Source organism: Propithecus coquereli, unplaced genomic scaffold, assembly GCF_000956105.1.
Source record: "Propithecus coquereli isolate 6110/MARCELLA unplaced genomic scaffold, Pcoq_1.0 Scaffold80, whole genome shotgun sequence".
In the NCBI taxonomy this organism is placed as follows: Eukaryota; Metazoa; Chordata; class Mammalia; order Primates; family Indriidae; genus Propithecus; species Propithecus coquereli.
Window position 1 is genome coordinate 2,539,466 of NW_012154174.1, and position 18,580 is coordinate 2,558,045.

General features: G+C 60.8%; 1 protein-coding gene across 1 annotated transcript in view; it reads right to left on the reverse strand.

The window, feature by feature from the left end:
• The window catches only part of ZMIZ1 (zinc finger, MIZ-type containing 1), a 182,575-nt gene that overhangs the window by 135,397 nt on the left and 28,598 nt on the right, over positions 1-18,580 (reverse strand). Inside the window, exon 3 of the mRNA XM_012663351.1 lies at positions 7,961-8,041. The gene's annotated coding sequence lies outside the window, so the exon portion shown is untranslated. The remainder of the gene's footprint in view (positions 1-7,960; positions 8,042-18,580) is intronic.

Below are 18,580 nucleotides of genomic sequence, written 5' to 3' on the forward strand. Positions count from 1 at the left end.
CTAGAGGGCCCAAGGGAACAGCCACTAAACGGCACATCACACCCAGGGAACAGCTTCTCTGTCCCTGGGGCCCTGGGGAGGGGGCAGGAGGCTGCGGAGTGAGTGCTCTGTGGCCAGAGGGAATGGGTCGGAAACCACAGATCTGCCTCAGGGAGCCCGGCAGAGGGGACGTCAGGGAATGTCCGTCTGATCTTCATGGGGTTTTAAGAGCCGGAAGAGCCCTGACAGATCACCCAAACCTCTGGTTTATTACTGTGATAACTGAGCCACAGGGAGAGACAGCTCTAAGTGGGGCAGTAACACCACCCAGGGCCTTGCCTCCAGGCCAGGTCCCCTGTGCAGGCACCAGTGGGTCCCCATTGACCTGATCACAGGCATTATCTGGGGCCATGTGTTAAAAATTCAGAGGCCTGGGCCCAACCCCAGATTCACAGAATCAGACTCCAAGAGAGGGGCCTGAGAATCTGCATTTAAACAGGTGCTGCAGGTGGCCAGTGCGTGCTGGCGCGCATGGGAGCTCGGTGTCTCCATCTTCAGGTGTCATCCTGGAAATTCTCACTCAGCAGCTCAAGAGAGGACCTGGGGGGCCAGTATCTCTGGGGAGCAAAGTGTCTGGGTACGAGAGCTAACAAATGCTAACCTTAACCAGATGCTCCTGCCTTGGGGGCGGGAGGCATCTCCCCGAGGGCATCGGTCTACCCAGAACAGAACGAGCTGGCCCTGGGCAGCTCCTGCTGCAGTTCATTCTTCCAGGGGGGCGGACTGCTCCCCGCTTCACAGGTTAGGAAACAGAAGGGAGTCAAAGGTGAAGTAACTTGTCCAGACTCACATAGCTGACAGAGGGCAGAACAGAGATTTGAGCCCAGAACTGTCTGTCCCTAAAACCCACTCTGACGACATGCCACACTGCGTCCTTTATCATGCTGAACTGACACCAGCAAAACTGCGTGGGGTGAGTTCCCCAGCAGTGGAGGTGTTCAAGCAGCAGCTGGAGGAGGTGCTGGCAGGCACGGGATGATCTTTATCAGCCCTCCTAGAACTGGGGCTGGGGACAGGCTAAGCTGACTTACGGGATACAAGGATGTTTCTTGTGTTTCTTCCACACACAGAGAAAAATGTTCCTGATTATTTACAGGTTCTAGTTCACCAAAGTCCTCCTGGCTCAATCCTTGCCACTCTAGAGCTGCCGAGCAGGAAGCAGCTAGGAACCCCACACTGAGAGGACATTTGTTGGGGTGGGGGCTGCCTGGGTCAGGATGGGCCCAGAGAGGGCTCGTGGGGGCCTCCCAGCGAGGGCTGTCTCATGCCAGCCCGTCCCACCCACCAGAGGGTGGGCCAGACAGACGTGGCGCCACGGGAGCATTCCACGGAGGTTATGAAGCAGAGATGCTCCCATGGGCTCCGAAAGAGGCCCCCAAAGATGTCTGCGGGAAGCGGCGGAGGGTCCCAAACAGCTGTGAGGCAAGATGTGCTGCTTCCCAAGCCGGAACTGAAGCAGGGTGAGAAGCACTTAATGGAAGAGACAGATGTGAGGGAAAAGCTTCCAAAAGCTCAGAGACCACAGATTCCCCACTCTCCATTAACCAGTCAGCTCCCTGGGGGCTCTGGAAGGTTCTCTGGGGCCCAGCTGTCTAGTAGTTGGAGTGGACACCTGTGGAGACCACACCAAGGTCCCTGTCTCCTCCCTCCTCCTGCGCTGGCCACAGCCCAGAACTCAGAAGCCTGTCTTGAGCACCTAGGCCCAGGGGCGGGGGCCGAGAGAGTAAACATGCGCCACGCCACGCATAACTATTTCTCCAAGAGCCCACACACGGCCTCGGAATCCTTCTTAACACAGCCCATCAAGCACAGAAATAACCAGAAAACTAGGCAAAAACCTTATTGCCATGCCTGGCACAGAGCTGAGGGCACAGGGGGTGGGTGCCTGTGGCTTTCTGCCACCCTTCAGCACAGGAGTGCCAGGAACCGTGTTGGGACGAGGTTCAGAGCCTGCCCTGACCCTTTATGGGGCTCGGGGTTCAGGGGGGAGAAGGAGGACAGCTGGCGCGGAGGAGCAGAGACAGGGAAAGCCCACGGGCCCAAGGGGCCGAAAGAAGAGAAAAGGCGTCCCACGGGGCTCTGCAGGCCCTGTCGGTGGGAGGAGGCAGGTCCCTCGGAGGAAACTGCACCCTGGGCAGAGGTCCCTGCGGTGGGGGACACACGGAGGGAGGTGAGCCCAGCACCTGAACCTCCCATGGCTTCCCGCCACGCCGCCTGAGCAGAGCGAACAAGAGGCAGACTGTGCATGGAGCACGCAGCAGAGGGCGGCCGGGGCAGGGTGGGTGTGCATAACGAAGAGGAAAATGGGCTCCAGAAGGTGGAGAGCTCTTGAGGGGCTGTTTTGCTCGCAGCCTGGCTCCCGAGAAACACCCCACCTCGGGAGAACCCCTCCAGGCCCACAGGGGCAGGGCCAGGCTCCGGGGAGGCAACTGCCTTCTTGCTTTTCTACTCTTGGAACCATCTCTGCCGCACGCACCCTCCACCCACTGGGAGACCTGGGAGAACTGGACACGCCCTTTGGGCACCTCTGCAATGCAGACCGGCCTGGCCTGGCCAATGTGGTAGGGGGCAGAGGGCAGGAGTGTCCTCTCTTGGGAGGGACCAGGGCCTCTCCCTCTCGGAGCCTGGGTCTAGGCTGTTGGGACAGGGGCAGGACTGGCTCCCACGTGGCACAGCCTGTGTTAGCTGGTCCGGGTCCAAGGCTGTTTCGGGATTAGGCAAGGGGCAGCCCAGAGCACTGAAATCCACTGGGGGCGGGGGAGAGAAAGGAGCCCTCCCATTGTCCTTCCTCTGTCTCCCTCTATACACAGTGAGGTTCAGTCACCTGGGTTCTAGCCATGTCATGGCACGTGCTCTGCAAACTCTCACCTGCAAAATGAGGAAAGTAGACCCTCTAAGGCTGGGCTGTGCAATACGCCAGCCAGGAGCCACGGTGGCGGCTGAACAGTGGAGACCGGGACCCGCTGTATGTGTTACACACACACCAGATACCAAAGACTTCGTATGAAAAAAGAATGTAAAATATCTGCTCTATACATCCACTATATTACCATCCCAATACATAATCAATAAAAACTGAAAAGGAGCTGGCGCCGTCGATGTGCATGTTCAAGATCACAAAGGGCATCACAGGAAGGATCTAGCATTTAGGAGAGGGGTTCAGAGGGCGCTCAGGCCTCGGGGAGGCAGAGGCAGAAGGCACGATGCATGCCGACTTGAGGAAGGCTTTGGAGGGATCGAGCCAGGTGGCCACCAGGGAGGCGCTCAGGCAGGAGCTGCGGGCTGCGGTGCAGAGAGGGGAGGTGCTGAAGAGCGGGGATGGGGGCGGTGCGGGGAGCTGCGGCCCAGGGCACTGGCAGAAGCCAGCGTGTGATGTGGCTGAGAAAGGAGGCTGGGGCCAGATGGCGGCAGCTTCAGATGCCAGGCTGAGCCGGCTGGGCACGCAGCAGGCACTTCCAGGAAGACCGGCTGACCAGGACCGGGACTGAGGCAGCTCCCCGAGGACGTCCAAGTAAGTGGCAGGGCCTTGGGCCCACCTCACAGGGCACTGAGACGCTCCGGGCCTGCACTTCTCCAGGAGCCCAGCCTCCAGCTCTCTCCCCTACGGAGAGGACGATTTATTTATTCACGAGCATACAAACGCTCCCACCAGGTGGCCAGCCCCCGTACACCTCGCTTCTAATTATAGCAGGAATTTCATTAATGCTGGCAGGAAACACCAGGTTTCCAATCACCCCTGTTAGTGGGCGCCGGCCCACTCTCATCCCCCGTCCCAGCCCACGGCCAGCGGCCCCCAGGCCCAGGATGGCAGAGTGTAGCCAAGGGGTGTGGCTCTCAGCCTATCCTCAGCACGGCAGGGCCACGGGGAGAGGAGAGCGCCTGCCCCTACCACCTGGCCACACATGGAGCGCAGCCTCCAAGCAGCTGGGAGTGTGGGGCGCTGACTTGGACACCTCCAAAGCACAGGGCAGGAGGGGGCGGCACGGTGGCCAGAGCTGGATAAACAAGGCAGAGATGGCAGGTGGGCAGCCTGGGAGGTGCGCAGCTCTCAATTCTGGGAGCCCTGGGGTGACACAGCGCAGACGTGCTGCGGGGAGACCTGGAAGTGAGGGCTCTGAGGGGAAGGAGGGTGGAGGTGAGGAGGTCTCAGGGAGACGCTGCAGGAAGCGGGAGGCCGCGCTGCAGAGGAGGCGGCTAGGAGGTGTGCAAAGAGAGGAGCTGGGCAGGAGAGAGCAGAGAGAGACGGGGACAAAGACAGACACGTGGAGACAGAGAACCACTGCCCACTCCCCTGCCCAGAGAGCCCAGACACGCACACACAGGGCCGGCCTGGAGCTTGGAGGCCCAGGCGGGAAGTAAAGAAACGACTAGTCTGGGCTTGGCTGCTCAGAGGACTGCTCTAGCAGACCCGGCCCACCCAGAGCCTTCAGGCCAGAGACTTGGAGTGTGAGTCTGCAGAGGGATGCACGACCCCCAGAGCCCTGTCCTCCCCAGCCATGGGGAGCTGTCAGGGCCTCCAGCTGCAGGAGGGAGGCCTCCCCCTCGGGGGTCCCTCAGGAGCACACCTCCGCCCGCTACCCTGTCCCTCAGTGGGCTGTGCCATGGTCAGCAGGGTGCCCCAGGCCAGTCTGAATATGGAGCCAGGCGCGCACATGGGAGGGTCTTGACACACGCTGGGGGTGGGGTCTCTCCTACCCTTGCACACTCATGCATACTCACACGGCCTCACACACCAGCCTGAACAAGCACACCCACACCCTCACAGCCACTCACGGGCACTGCGTACACACACGCACACAGCCGCGCACCCTCTTTCCCGCCCTCCCAGGCTGGGTGCATCACCCGCCCTGGGCCTCTGGGCAGGGAACACAGGCCCCACAGTAGGGCCGGAGAGATACAAGCTCCTTCGGAGAAATGCCTGTGTCAGGCCCAGCTCCGGCTCCCATGCTCAGTCCACCCGGGCAGGGGAGGGGGCTCTATGGGGAAGGAAGCCTTGGAGAACATGTTCCCCATCTGCTGCCCTCTTCCGAAGGACCCTGGCCCAAATCCCAGGGAGGGCACAGGAGCTGCTGAGGTTACACCAGACAGACCAGCAGATGAGGCCCAGGCCTGAGGCCCCCAACTCCCAGATGTGGGTTCTCTATTCCTCTACGTCCCCCTACCCGACCCACAGCCTGCCCCACCCCAGTCTCAGTCCCAGAGCCACCCCAGTGTAAGGAGCTCAGATCTCACTGCTAACCCTGCTCAGTGCCCTGACGTCCATGCAGTCGGGCCAATCGGGGCAGCAGGCACCGAGGCACTGGGGTCTTGCATGACAGTCCTCCTCAAGTCCTCCCTCGGGGCCTCTGAGAAGGGGCTCCAGAGGGGACAGACTTCTCTCCCTGCCAGTGCAGCCTGCCCATGGTACACCCTGGAGAGCCCCATGCTCTCTCCCAGACTCAGGGATGCTCCAAGCCCCCCAGTGCTCCATGCAGCCCCAACCCCAGCTCGCACATGTTCTAGCAACGAGGAACTCACAACCTCTCCAGGAGCCAGCTTTTTTAAAAAAAAATTTCCAGAGAGTTCAGACTCTTGGAAAGTTGAACTTGAGGATTTCAAGGCGACAGACAGCAAGGTTGCCACTGAGGGGCTGAGCTCTCCTGGTCACAGTCCCCTGGGCATCATTAGTTTGGCCCATCCCCCCAACTGTCTCTCCAAATTATAACGGAGCTAGAGAAACAATGTCCTATAGCCAGGCCCACCTCCTCCCCTGATGACAGCTAACTAGGACCCAAGATTATCACTCGTCACTCACTCAATAAAATATCAATGGGGCAACTGTCGTGTGCCAGGCACTAGATGTGGTAATGAATGAGGATTCGTTTAATATCTGTTTCTAATCTGATTAACATCTGCCCTTTGCCCATTGTACAGGTGGCAAAGCTGAGTCCAGAGAGAGGCAGGGACTTCTCAAAGTCACACGGAGAGCTGGCAGTGAGAGCAGAGGCTCACGCTGCCACTGCGGGCGCTGACAGTCCGCCAGCCCTGGGAAGAGAGGGAGAAGGCCACACGTCGCCACCCCCAGCCCCGGCCGTTTCTAGGACACCAAGGTATTGATTACCAGCCTTGCCTTGGAGTGGTTTTCTTTTCTTTTCTTTTTCCACCAAGGCTTTCTGTTCCTCATTTTCTTTTTTTTTTTTTTTTGAAGAATAAACTGGAAGCCGCTCCTATGATTAATTACCAGCTGCCTAATGCTCCGCCACTGGCAATTTCTGGAAAGGGAATGAATTACCTTGAAAAACATCCGAAAAGAGAAGCCACCGTGAAGGAGAATTTCAAAGGTTACCTGACAATTAGCAGTGGGCTCCCCCAGCCTCAGCGGGTTCGAGCGGCAGGTTGCCAGCCCGGGGGCCACCTCTGGCTCCTGAGAGCAGCAGGGCTCCCAGGGCGGGCAGAGGCTGCTCCTGGTGGCAGTGGGGGCGTCCCTGGAGCAGCCACCGTGAGCCTGCCCCGCGGCCCCGCCCTGGTCTCTAAGGCGTCCGCGCCCGCTCCATTCCAGCGCACCTCAGTTCGAATCCCCACGCTGCCACTTACGCTCTGTGGGTTTCTTAACCGTGTCGAGCCTCTGGAGAATGAGGCATTAAACAAACCTCCTCACAGGACGCTCGTGGGGGAGAAATATGTACCGAGGGAGCGTAGTGCCTGGCACGCAGCAGCCGCTCACAAAGCTGTAGCGTTTAGAAATATTCGCAGCTTCTAAGCATCCTCTTAACAGCCCTGTCAGCAATGCTGGCGTAATCATCCTCATTTTCAGATGAGAAAACGGATTCTCACGGAGGGGAAGGGACTGGCCCGAGGTCACGCGGCTGACGAGCAGGGCTCCGGGGAGCAGCCGAGGGCAGCGGGGGGTGGGATGACGAGGTGGGGCCTCCGCGCCAGGGTGAAGACCCCCCCCCTAGGCTGGCCCCAGGCCACGGCGCCTCGGGACAAAGGGCCCTGGCCCAAGTAAGCATTTTTGTGAAGGCCTCTCATCTCCGGGCTGAGAGCTGCGGGAGTAAACAGGGATTACGCAGGTCACCCTCGGGCACGGGGCCAAGCGTGATCAACCCTGAAAGGCACCCCGTGATGACACACACTGGTGTGCAGGCCAGAGGCCCCACCCAGGAGGCTCAGCCTCAGACCTGCTGGCTGCAGCCGCTCTCAGGAGCTTCCTGGGGGTCCAGCCGCTCCCAGGCTGGTGACCCGTTCATATCCGTCCTGGCATTGGTGGGTCCTCAGCGGGGAGGGGATGTAGGGGGAAGGGAGGGTCCCAGCGCCCTTGAGGAAAACAGCTGACATATCCCGAGTGCTTGCTGTGTGCCAGGAGTGCAGTCCCCTCACTGCAATGGTGGGGACAGGCGCTGCCATCACACCCCATGTGACAGATGGGTAAACTGAGGCATGGAGCAACTGCACACAGTCATAGTAGACCAGTGCCAAAGTGAGGACTGAATCCAGGTGGTCTGACCCCAGAGTCCCGTATGTGTCCAGCGCGGCATGTTTGTGGGGGTGGGCAACCACTGCGCCCACTCCAGCCAACATGCCTGTGTCACTCAGACCTCCTTCAGCATGGCCGCCCACATTCCACGGGGCTCAGAGGGTGCAGGTAGGGTTGCGGGGCCAAGGCTGGGGAGCCAGACCTGTCCCTTCCCTGGGCACACCCCCACCTCCCATCCCTGGCAGCCACTCTAGAGGAAGACCAGGCCAAAGAGGCCCCCAGGCACCAGGGATAGGAAAGGCCCGTCTGGGCACGATGAGGTCCCAGCAAAGGTGGCCTAAGCCCACACCTCGCCATGAGGGCTGAGGCCCAAGTCAAGGGTGCAGTGCGCTAGGGCCAGCACCTGCCCTCCACAGGGAACACGCCCGCCCCTCCCCGAAGCACCCAGCCCAGCTGCACACCCACCTCAGTGATCCACGAACCCCCAGTGTCCCACACGCCGGTCAGCAGCTGGCGGCCCCTCCACCTCACTGCAGCTCCATCCTGCTGCAATGAGAAGAGGCGGTCAGTGGGTCCATCCCCAGCAGGGGCCCCGGCACTGACCACGCCACCACCACCCAACACCTGCGGGAGAGGCTACAGCCAGCAAAACCGTGCCATCCATCTGACAGACGGCAGTCTGAAGGGGCATGAGGGGGCGCCCAGACATAAACATGCCCCCGACACCCCACCTCTGCCAGTCACCGGCTATGTGACGTGGACGTGTGCCCAGCCTCCCTGAGTTTCAGTTCCTTATGTGTCAAATGGGATCACAATCCCTCCCACAGCTGCCGGGAGGACCCAAGGAGCCATGGTGACAAAGGCACTCGGCATTCACTCATTCATTCAACAAACATCTAACGAGCACACAGGGCTGTGACAGTGGTCCCTACCCTCGTGGGGACTCCGACAGTGAGCAGAGAGTCAAACAATACGAAATGGAAGTGGTGCTTGCCAGAAAGAACAAGGACAGGGGCTACACAGCAGAGGCCCAAGGTCCAAGGTGGCTTCTTTGGAGAAGTGAAATTGAAGGATGAGACAGAGGAAGGCAAAACGCAGGGAACAGCATTCCAGGCAGAGGGAACAGCGTATATGAAGACTCCAGGGAGGAAAGCCTGGCCCAGCGGAAGACTTCAGAGGGGGTGGTGTGGCAGGTGCAGCGAGCGAGGGAGAGGAGGTGTGAGTGGGGACCAGGCGGCAGAGGAGGGTCTGAGCAGCGGAGGACATGACCCTAGTTCTAGTTTGGGAAGACCCCATGGCTGCCGAGGGAGAAGGACTTGGAAGGCACAGGAGGCAGGACAGCAGTGAGGAGGCTGCTCCAGGGTCCAGGCCAGCGATGGTGGTGCTCAGGGCGGAGAGAGCAGCAGGCAGAAGCGCAGGACCTGCTCACACACTGGGCGTGGGGGCACACGACCATCCTTCCTGGCCCATCTCCTCTGTGGACCACCAACATGCTCCCCGCTGCCCACAGAGCTCCGTGGTACTCCAGGAAGGACCAGAACCAGAGGCCTGGCCGGCAGCCTTCTCTAAAGTCCCAGCTGTGAGGGTGCCTCTCTGTGCCTGTGTGCCCTCCTCCAAGCTCCCCAAGCCAGGCCCAGGGTCCCCACCCCAGCCACAAGGAAAGGGAATGTCTCCACATCCCCCAAATTCTACTCCCCTCAGGAATCTAAACAGTTTTTGGGTTCACTGACCCTAACGCTTCCATTTCACAGAGAAGAAAACTGAGGCCCACAGAGGAACAGTGTCTGCCTTCATCCCAGGGTCAGGCAGCAAGTCAGTGGCTGGGGCAGAACTGGAATCAACCTCCTGCCTCTCTACCGCCCACAGCCAGGCCTTCCCCAAGGGCGAGCTGGCCAGCAGAGCTGCTGACAGAGAGAAAATAATTATCTTGGCAGCTGAGACAGAAGCCAGAGCCGGAAAGCCCTCACTCACTCCGTGAGCGTCGTCCAGGCCCCAAGACATGATGTCGCCCATCCCGTCTCTCAGGGGTGCTCCAGCTCACGGTGCACACGCACGTGCCTCGTGCCCCCAGAGCCCCCAGCCCCTTGGCGTGGGGCCTGTGAGACCAGAGAGGGGAGGGACCTGTCTGAGGTCACACAGCGATAAGTGAGGGTGCTAGAATTCGAACTCAGGCCCCGGTGGGGGGGACTGTGAGCCTGCAGTGGACCCCCCCCTCACACCCCAGAACGAGACAGGAAGTAGGAGGCCTGCCTTTACTGAGTCCATATTGTGGATTATGCCTGGGATGTTTCCTTTAACCCTCAGTGAGATGTTGTCAGGTAGAAACCAGCATCCCCAATTCCCACACGAGGCCCAGAGAGGTTCTATAACTTCCTGAGGTTGCTCAGCTAACAAGGAGCCCGTAAGAAGGCAGCTGGGATGCGAGGAGGCACTCTGCCCGCTCTCACCATCGCCCACTGCAAGGCGACCAGCCAGTGCCTGGCACCCCGACTCTCCTGCCTCCATGCTGGCCCCCGCTCATGCTGGTGAAGGGAGGCTTGGGAACCAGGGGCCCTGTTGGGTGCCCGCAGCTAAGGCTCGCAGCCTGTGTGGGCTTGGCCTCCCGGTGAGATCAGGGAGAGGAGAAGGCAGGGGACCAGGTGGAGCCCTGGCTGCTCCCAGCCCAACCAGACCACAAGGGTAAACCACGAGGGCCTGGAGGGGGCTGTTCTCTTCTTAAAAGGCCCTTGGTGCCATGGAGGAGGAGCAGCCTGAGCCTCAGGGCCAGTGGTGGGCTGCGGGCAGGGGGGGCACACCCAGTCTCCCCATGGGACAGGTACTTCCACGCCCAGAGGGCTCTCCTGGGCACCCTCATCTCAGGACTCTCAGCCCTGGGGGTGTGCGAGACCCTGAAGGCAGGGCAGCTTCGATGTTGAGGCCAGAAAGGGCAGTGTGCAGATTGCAGAATGAAACACCCCTCCCTCTCCCAGTGCTTCTGAAGCTCCCGGGGCAATGCCCACTTTGCAGAACACAACATTGAGGCTCTAAGGGAGAATGGGGTTGGGGAGGGGTCACAGCTGGAGACCGACAAGGCTGGGTCTCAGACAAGGCAGAGGTCACTTGGGGGCAGGGACTACCCCCAATCATACCTGCCTTCCTGTCCCCACCTCCTCCTGGGATCCCCTGGGAGGACCTGGGTGTGGGCTCAGGTGGAGACACCTGGCCAATCTGTGGTTGTGCCTGGCCCAGAGGGACACAGTTCCATCTAGGATTCCTGGAGGGCAGAGGTGCCCAAGACACAGGGTGTCCAGGACGCAGGGTGCTGGAAGGGCTCTGTGCCTGTGGCCGGACGCCTGAGGCTAAGTGACCAGCTGCTCTGTGCAATTGCCAACAGTTGGAGTCCACATTCTGGGCTGGAGCGCTGGCCCTGGCCTCCGTGGTGAGGTCAGAGGGCAAGGGTGGGTAGAGCTGGGTTTGAATCCCTGCTTTGCCATCTGCTGCTGGGGGACCTTTAGCAAGTCACTGGGCTTCTCTGAGCCCCCATCTCCTCTCCAAACAGGGGCTGACTGCTCTCTAGCTGCTCCCCGCTAGGGGAGCCTCCAGGCTTAGCTGGAGCACACACCTCCCGCAGCCCACTGGGGAGGGGGCTGGATGCCCCAGGTAGTGTGGTGGGCAGGGCCCACACCAGGGCACCAGGCCTCAGCTCCTCACACCTGATGCTGACCACACACATGCCCTGGTGTCCCTAGTGGCTGTCAGGCCTTAATGAGACATGGGGAGTGCAGACGCAGGTACCACGGAGGAAGAGTTCAGGGCAGGTTGAGGACTGAAGCCTGGGGGAGGGGTAATTGCGCAAGGTCACCAGTGGCCGAGTGGGGGTCAGAGCTGTCGTCACGTGGGCGCCCATCCACACCTGGTCCAACCTGCCGTACCCTGGCTGAGCTGACCTGAGCCAGCTCCCACCACTGAGCCTCAGGTGCCCAAGCAGCTCCGCTCCCACTTTACAGCACAAAGAGGGTCTGGTCCGGCAGCCAGCAGATTCTCTGGGGTGACAGGGGTTTCCCCATCTTGGAGAGCCCCCTCCCCCTGCCCGCCTGCATGCATCCCCTTACGTGACCCTAGGGGCAGGCCCCTGTCCTCCCCTGGCGGCCAGTGCTGGCTCCAGGAGCCAGGCAAATATTTACCCCAGGGTTATCCAAACCGAGCCCGGCCTCCTCCTGCATTCCTGGAATACCTGTTCCCTGACCTCACCAAGCTGGGGGTGGGGATCCAGACATGGGAAGAGCCAGACCCGGCTCAGGCCTAGGTGGAGGCCAAGGCCCCTGCCCAGGGCAAGGCAGCCTCGAATCACCTCTCTGGCCTCGCACCCACCCGGGCAGGCTCCAGGCTGCTCTGGCATAAGAGCCAGACATTGGCTGGGGCAGAAATCCCCCCAGGGACCACTGGGCAAGGAGGCCTGAACAGCCCCGGGTGCTGTGGTGGGGCAGGGGCTACACCAATGCCACCTCTGAGCCTGTGGTTCAGGGCTCCTGTCACCAGGCATCAGCTGCGCACACTCGCTGCCAATGCACGCACACACACACATGCCCCTCGGGCCTGCAGAGCAGCCGCTCAGCCCGCCCAGACCAAACGGCAGTCCTCCCCGCCCCACTCCATCCTCAGCACAATCCTGTCGCTGGGGAGCTAGGTCCCACTTCACAGATGAGGAAGCTGCCCAGCAAGGCCAGAGGCATGGCAGAACTCAAGCTGTCTCATGGCAACCCACGTTTCCACAGCTCTGCGATTGCGTCACCACCCTTCAGAACGCTTTGCATCCTGCGATGCCCAAAGGACCCCCTTCCTCCATGCTGCCTTCTCTGAGAGTGCCCCCAAGTGAGCTTTCCCTTCCCTGAACTTCCAGAACATTCTGATGGTGTTTCCTTCTTTCTCTTTGCATAATTAAAATTGGGCACCTGGTAATCTCTTCAGCCGGTAGGCCCAGAGGGCAGGACCCTGCCATCCTCATTCCAGGCACAGTGGAACTGAGCCTGGGGGCTTCGGTGGCCCTGAGCACTCAGGGAGGACTCAACATCCTCTGAATCTCTTACCAAAGAGCAGTAACTACAGGTGGCCTCAAGGAACAGATAAGACAGACTGAGCAAGCTGGTAGTTTGGGGTTCAGGCTGCCTGAGAACCACGAGGTACCCTGGGTTCAATGATCCCGACTGCCTTCACCTCCTCTGAGGAGGCTTCGAGCTGTTCTAGAAGTGTGCCCGCACCCAGCCCCGGGAAGCCCGGCCTGTCAGTTTTTTGTCGTGCGTTCCTCGTCCCCCCCGCCTTCCTCTCTTCTGCGTGGGATCCTGGCAAGTGGCAGGGAAGGGTGGACTGGCAGCGTCTGGCTGACCTGCTGGGGATGCGAGAATGCCAGGCCAGGGAAGTCTGCATGGCGGGAGTTGCGGCCGGCACCTGCCGCTGGGCCCTCGGGGATGCCCCCATGTACCTGTAGCCAGCAGACACCCTGTGCAAACCCGAGGCCTCACCCGGGCACCGTGGGGCACCCATAGAGTGGAGTTAGGAAAAAGTGGGGGTGCTCAGAACTACCCTCCCCACCCTCCTAGCACCTCTGAGACTTGGTTTCTTCAATTAAACATGAGGGCTATAAACTGACTTCTAGAAGTTTGTTCATTTCATTCATTCATCCATTTCTTTCTTTCAACAACGAAGCACATTCATCCATTTCTTTCTTTCTGCCAGAGGAGGGAGAGCACAGAGGAAAAGAGCAGGGGGTGCGGCGGGGGAAGGGTCAGAGGCCAACACCCACTAAGCCTTTATGCTTCCAAGGGTGGCCGCACAGTGTTCCTGGGGGCGGAGTTGGGGGAGCCGCAGAAGGAGACGGATGATTCTAGGACAACCGGGGCGTGTGCCCAGCTCAGCCCAGGGCAGCCCTTCTGGGCAGAGGCCCAGAGGCTTGCGGGGAGAAGAGCTCGGGACTAAAGGGAGAGCTGCAGGTGGCGTCAGTGAGCAGGGCACAGCTGCACTCACAGGGCAGGGGCGCATGCCAAGACATCCCTGGGGGCACCTCCAAGGCTTCACCCCCATCCAGTCGTGGTTCACTGTGTTCTCAAGGCCCGGCTGAAGCGGCACCTCCTCCAGAGAGCCCGCCAGAGCCAGAGAGTCCTCACTCACGCGGCACCCGAGGAATGACTCCGCCCGTCCTGTCCCAGATGGGCTCGTGCCATGGCTGGTGGTGCACAGCCCTGCCCAGGCCACCCTAGCTGCTTGGTGTCAGGCTTATGCAAAGAGACAAACTGCGACCAGAGAGGGAGGGACCCACCCAAAGTCACACAGTGATAAACGGGGCATTAGGACACCAACTCGGGGCCCCGTCGGGACCGGCTCCCCGATCCTTAGAGGCTGCATCAGACTCCGCTCTGGAAAAGGGGGCGGAGGGGCAGGGGAGGCGCCTTTGGAAAGCCACCAATTGCCCGGCCAACGCGTCCTAACAACCAGAGGCCTCTGGCTCCGGCGGGCGGCCCACCCACACCTGAGGAGAGGGTCTCCCCTCTCCTTGAATCACCAGATGAACAATTGCTCCTTTGATCAAGGGGCGCGGGCGCAGCAGGAATGTGGCGCACCGTGTGGCTCTCGTACCTGACGCGCCAGATTTGCGGCTTCGGCTCCGCCGCTTACTTAGCCGTGTGGAGCCGGCAAGGAACCAAGGCCTGCTTTCTCCTCTGTACGAGTCCCTGCTCCCGTCGAGCTGCTGACGGACTCAACTAGATTACGCCCATGTCGCCCTTGCACAGGAAATGTGCAGTAAACAGGGGCTGTCATCGTTATCGCTGGCTTGGGCTGCTGCCAAGTGCAGACTTGGGGTCCTGCCGGGGGGAGGCACTGAACCCCGTGGCACAGAGACAGGGACAGATTCAGGGCTCTGGGAGGATGAAGCCTGGCCGCAGGCTCCCAGTGTGTCTGCCCCCCACAGATGGGCTTCCTCGGGGCCACCTGCTCCCAGGAGATGGGTCGTCACCTCCCTTCCACAGAAGCAGCCAAAGGTGCTGAGCAGCCTCCAGGTGCAAAATCTGTGCCAGGTGCTCCCTTCCACGCCCAGCATTTCGGCGGCCCCCCAGGGTGGGCGCAGCCTCCCCTTTCCCAGAGTCTTGCTCAGAGGGGCCCCTAGCTGGGAGTGGCCAAGCCTGCGCCCCTGGAAGCCACCTGGGCACTTGTCACCCCCAGTGCTGAAGATCTAAACTAAATTTTCTGCCAGTAGCCTCCTCTTAGGAGTTTCCTTTCCTGCCTGCACCCACTCTGCTTGGGGCGGCCTGCCACCTGCCACCTGCCCCTACACTTCTGAGGGATGCCCCCACCCTAGATCCCCTGCAGCATTAGTGGGGCCTGGCAGCAGCTCTCAGAAGAGTCCTTGGAGGTCCTCGGGAAGCTCTGGGTACAAGCCTGTCGCCTGACAGAGGAAGGGACACAAGCCTAGGGAGGGACAGGGTTGGGGGAAGCCTAAGTCCGGGACAAGAACCCAGATCCACTCTGGTGTTGGAGGTCACGCTAAGGATCTAAGGGGTCCAAGCCTGGCCCACAGCCAGTCACTTGTCCCTCCAGTCTCAGTTTCCTCATCTGGGGCTAACGCTGGCCCAACGTCACACCCATGATGGGCACAAGAAGGTCATGAGGCTGAAGGGCACAGGCACCGTCGGTGGCACAGGCAAACTGCCGAGCACCGACTGTTCCTGATGACCCCCTCCCGGGCCAGGCGCCAGCCCCCTGGCGGTCACGCTCCCCAAACAGGCATCCCTCTGGGATCCTGGCCACACGTGGGCCAGGCCACTCTGAAGCGATGGCGGAGGCCCAGAGTTACAAACGCCGGACAAAGGAAAGCAGTGTTCTTGCTAGCCGGAGGTGGCGGGTCTGAGCAGAGGCTCTAACGTCACCCAGGCCTGGATGAAATCCCGGCCTGCTCACAAGCCACGTGGTCTTAGCCAAGTCCCTGCCTCAGTTTCTTCAATGGTGTAACAGCGAGAGAGGTTTAATGGTTGGCAAGTGCATGGCCCAGCCCCTGGCCCTCAGAGGAGCCCAAGCAACAGGAGGGCTTGCTATCTACAGTAATGCCAGGGGCAGCCAGCAGGGGTCTGCAGGGGACCTGCTGGAAGGCCAGGGCATAAGGGGGTGACGGGCTTGCTGGCCATCACACTCCACTCTTCAGCCCGGCTCACCCATGCAGACTCCCGAGAAAGCTCGGCTTTCCCCCTCGGGATCTGGTTCGCATGGCAGTGGGGCTCAAATCTGGCCTGGGTCACTCACCCCTCCCTGACCAGGGGCATCCCTTGAAGTCTCCAGCTCTCCACCTGCCAAGCAGGAGGAGCGACGTCTGTCTGACCCGCTGGGCTGCTGGGAGGACCGTCAGATGGAGGATCCAGGCAGGCCCAGCAAGGGGCTGTGAGGAGGGTCCGTGTTCTGTTCCCTGTCCAAGCCAGCGCACACCCAGAGCGTGGCCCAGGGCCAGCCAAACAGGCACTGACGGACTCCCCGAGTGCTTTCCAGCTGAGGCCATCAGGCTGGGCCTAGAAAAGCCCTTCTTCTCCCTTGAGTCTGGGGTCTCCCTTGTTCTTTCAGAAAGAGCAGCTCCCTTAGCCAGGCAACTTGGTGCGATTCTCAGGGAAGCCACCCTTCATCTGCCCATCAATCCTTGGGACTGACAGAAGCTGGCCTCTGAGGCCCGAGAGGGGCTTAAAATGGGAGGGCACCCAAGGCTAGCCCCCATGGTGGGTGTCCTCTTCCTGCTGCCACAGCACCCAGCACCAGGCCTGCAGGCACAGGAGCGCCGGCGTGTGCGCCGGAAGAACGAGTGATGGTGACAGCCGCAGTGGTGCGAAACAAACTCAGATCGGCGAACGCGGCAGCCGACACTTGCAGAGCTCACCGCGTCCGTACCAGGCTCGGATTTAACAGACATTCTTTATGTACGTTAACTCACTTAGTCCCCACAGTGATTCTAGAAAGTGGCTGATGTTATCTCCATTTCACAGATGAGGAAACTGAGGGTCAGAGACGGGAAGTCACCTGCCCAGTGTTAGAAAGTGGCAGAGCGGGATTCAGCACAGGCTCTGGGCTCCAGAATCCATGCGCTGGTCCACGGAGCTGCCTGGGCGCCCTGGGGAGGTGGAGAGAGCAGCCTATCAGAGCCCACCCGCACCAGAGGTTCCCAGCCTGGATCTGATTTAACTGGATCTCACCTGGGGCCAGGGCCGAGCGCCCTTGGCCAGCCCAACCTTCACTATTCAAGCAGGGATCCTCCCAAGGTCACCCTTTGTGTCGGGGGAACCTGGGACCTAGAGCCAGGTCTCCTGACTTCTCCATCCTGGATTTTGAGCTCTTAGAAACGCAGCACCGTCACCCAGCGCAGCAGCCCACAGGGCCCAGATGGGGCGAGAGAGATGGGGCAGCAGGCTCCGCTCCGGGAAGCCAGCCCAGCATGCCGCTGGTGACATCAGGCCCTGCAATCCCTGCCTCACGGCCACCCATCCTGTGACTCCACCCACCGTCAGTGCCCCCACCCTGGCTCACACCCCACAGCCCACTGCGGCCTCCAGAGTCCCCTCCCATTTAGGACCAGAAGCCACAGCAGGAGGAAGGAGCAGGGGGGCCCACTCGCACCAGTGGGGCTCAGGGGCGCACAGAATGCAGACCCCTCCCCCTCTCAGCAGCGCCCCCGGCTCTCCTCTTGGGGCCACCCAGTCTACGGGAGGAAAACTGAGGCCTGCCTGAGCCCAGCTGGCGCCGACTCCCACTCGGGCCAACTTTCTTCGCCACGTGACTCCTCTAGACTCAGGGCCCCAGAACTAGATGAGCGTGCAGGCTTCCCCTGCCAGTCCTCTCCTTGGGAACTCAGTCCTCCTCTGTCTAAGAACGGTCAGTGGCTCCCCACTGCCTCTGAGATCCACTTAACTCAGACCTGTAACCTTCCCTTCCAAGGGAAAGGCCAGACATGCAGGGAAGGGCCGCACGGGGTCCAGCGCTGTGTTCCCAAATCTCAAGGACTTCTGCTGGCACCCCATGACACTGGCTCTGAAAGAGCCATTGGCAGATGCAGACACTGAGGCCAGTGGAGTCTGAGCTGTCACCGCCCATGGAAAGGGGCGTGGGCTGCTCAGGTGAATGGTGCTCTCTGCGGCTGACAGGTTTCAGCTGGTCCATGAGCTTGAGGTAGCCCCCGTCTGTCTTAACCCATCCAATGTCACCACGACTGGGGACTTCTCACCTCGGTGCTCTGGCCCCCTTTGGAACACAGTTGATACCCTAGGCTGCCATCCCTGCCGATACTGAACTGGATTTGGGCAGGGGGCACCTGGCCTGGGAAGGTGGGTCATGGGTCAGAGAGCACCTACTGGGGGAGAGGACAACGTAGGGAGGGTGGTGGGGAAATCTCAGCATGGCCCCCTCCCCAGCTTCCAGCCCACACCACAGCCCCCTAACCCAGTCCACCTGCCTGAGCAGAGCGGAGAGCTGTGGCATCGCCCAGCTCCTAGCGGGTGGCAGAAGGAAGAGCTCCCTCCCAGCTGGGCAGGGGTGTATGAGGGGTTATGGGTTGTCACCTCCAAGCCTGGCTGCCTTCTGGGGCCATAAATCCATCCTACCCCACATCTTTTATCCCACAGGTAGTTCCTAGTTGGGGAGGAACTCTTCCTATCTCTTCCCTTTCTTTCTACAGATGAGGCCCAGAGTGGCTGAGTGATTGCCCAAGTGCGCCAGCAAGCTGGTGGCAGATCCGGACCAAGAGCCTGGGCCTCCCCGCTCCCACACCAAGCCTCGCCATGAGGTTTCTCTTGCCAAGCCCTCTAAGGTCCCAGACCCTGTCGAGGAGGAGACAAGCCATCGCACTTGTGGGGGCGGCAGTGGGCATGGGTCTGAGTGGGTTGGAGGCAGAGGGCAGCCCAAGAGCCTGAGGTCGGGCTTCCTTTCTCAAGAGGGCACGATTCCCGGCAGCAGCTCCCACGGGAAAGAGGAGACGCGCCAGCTGCAGAGAACACAGGGTGGGACGAAGGTGGTGGCTGGGCAGGGCTTCCTGATGGGTGGGCGGGTGGCCACTCACGGAGGCCAAGTGACCTGGGCGGCTGCGGC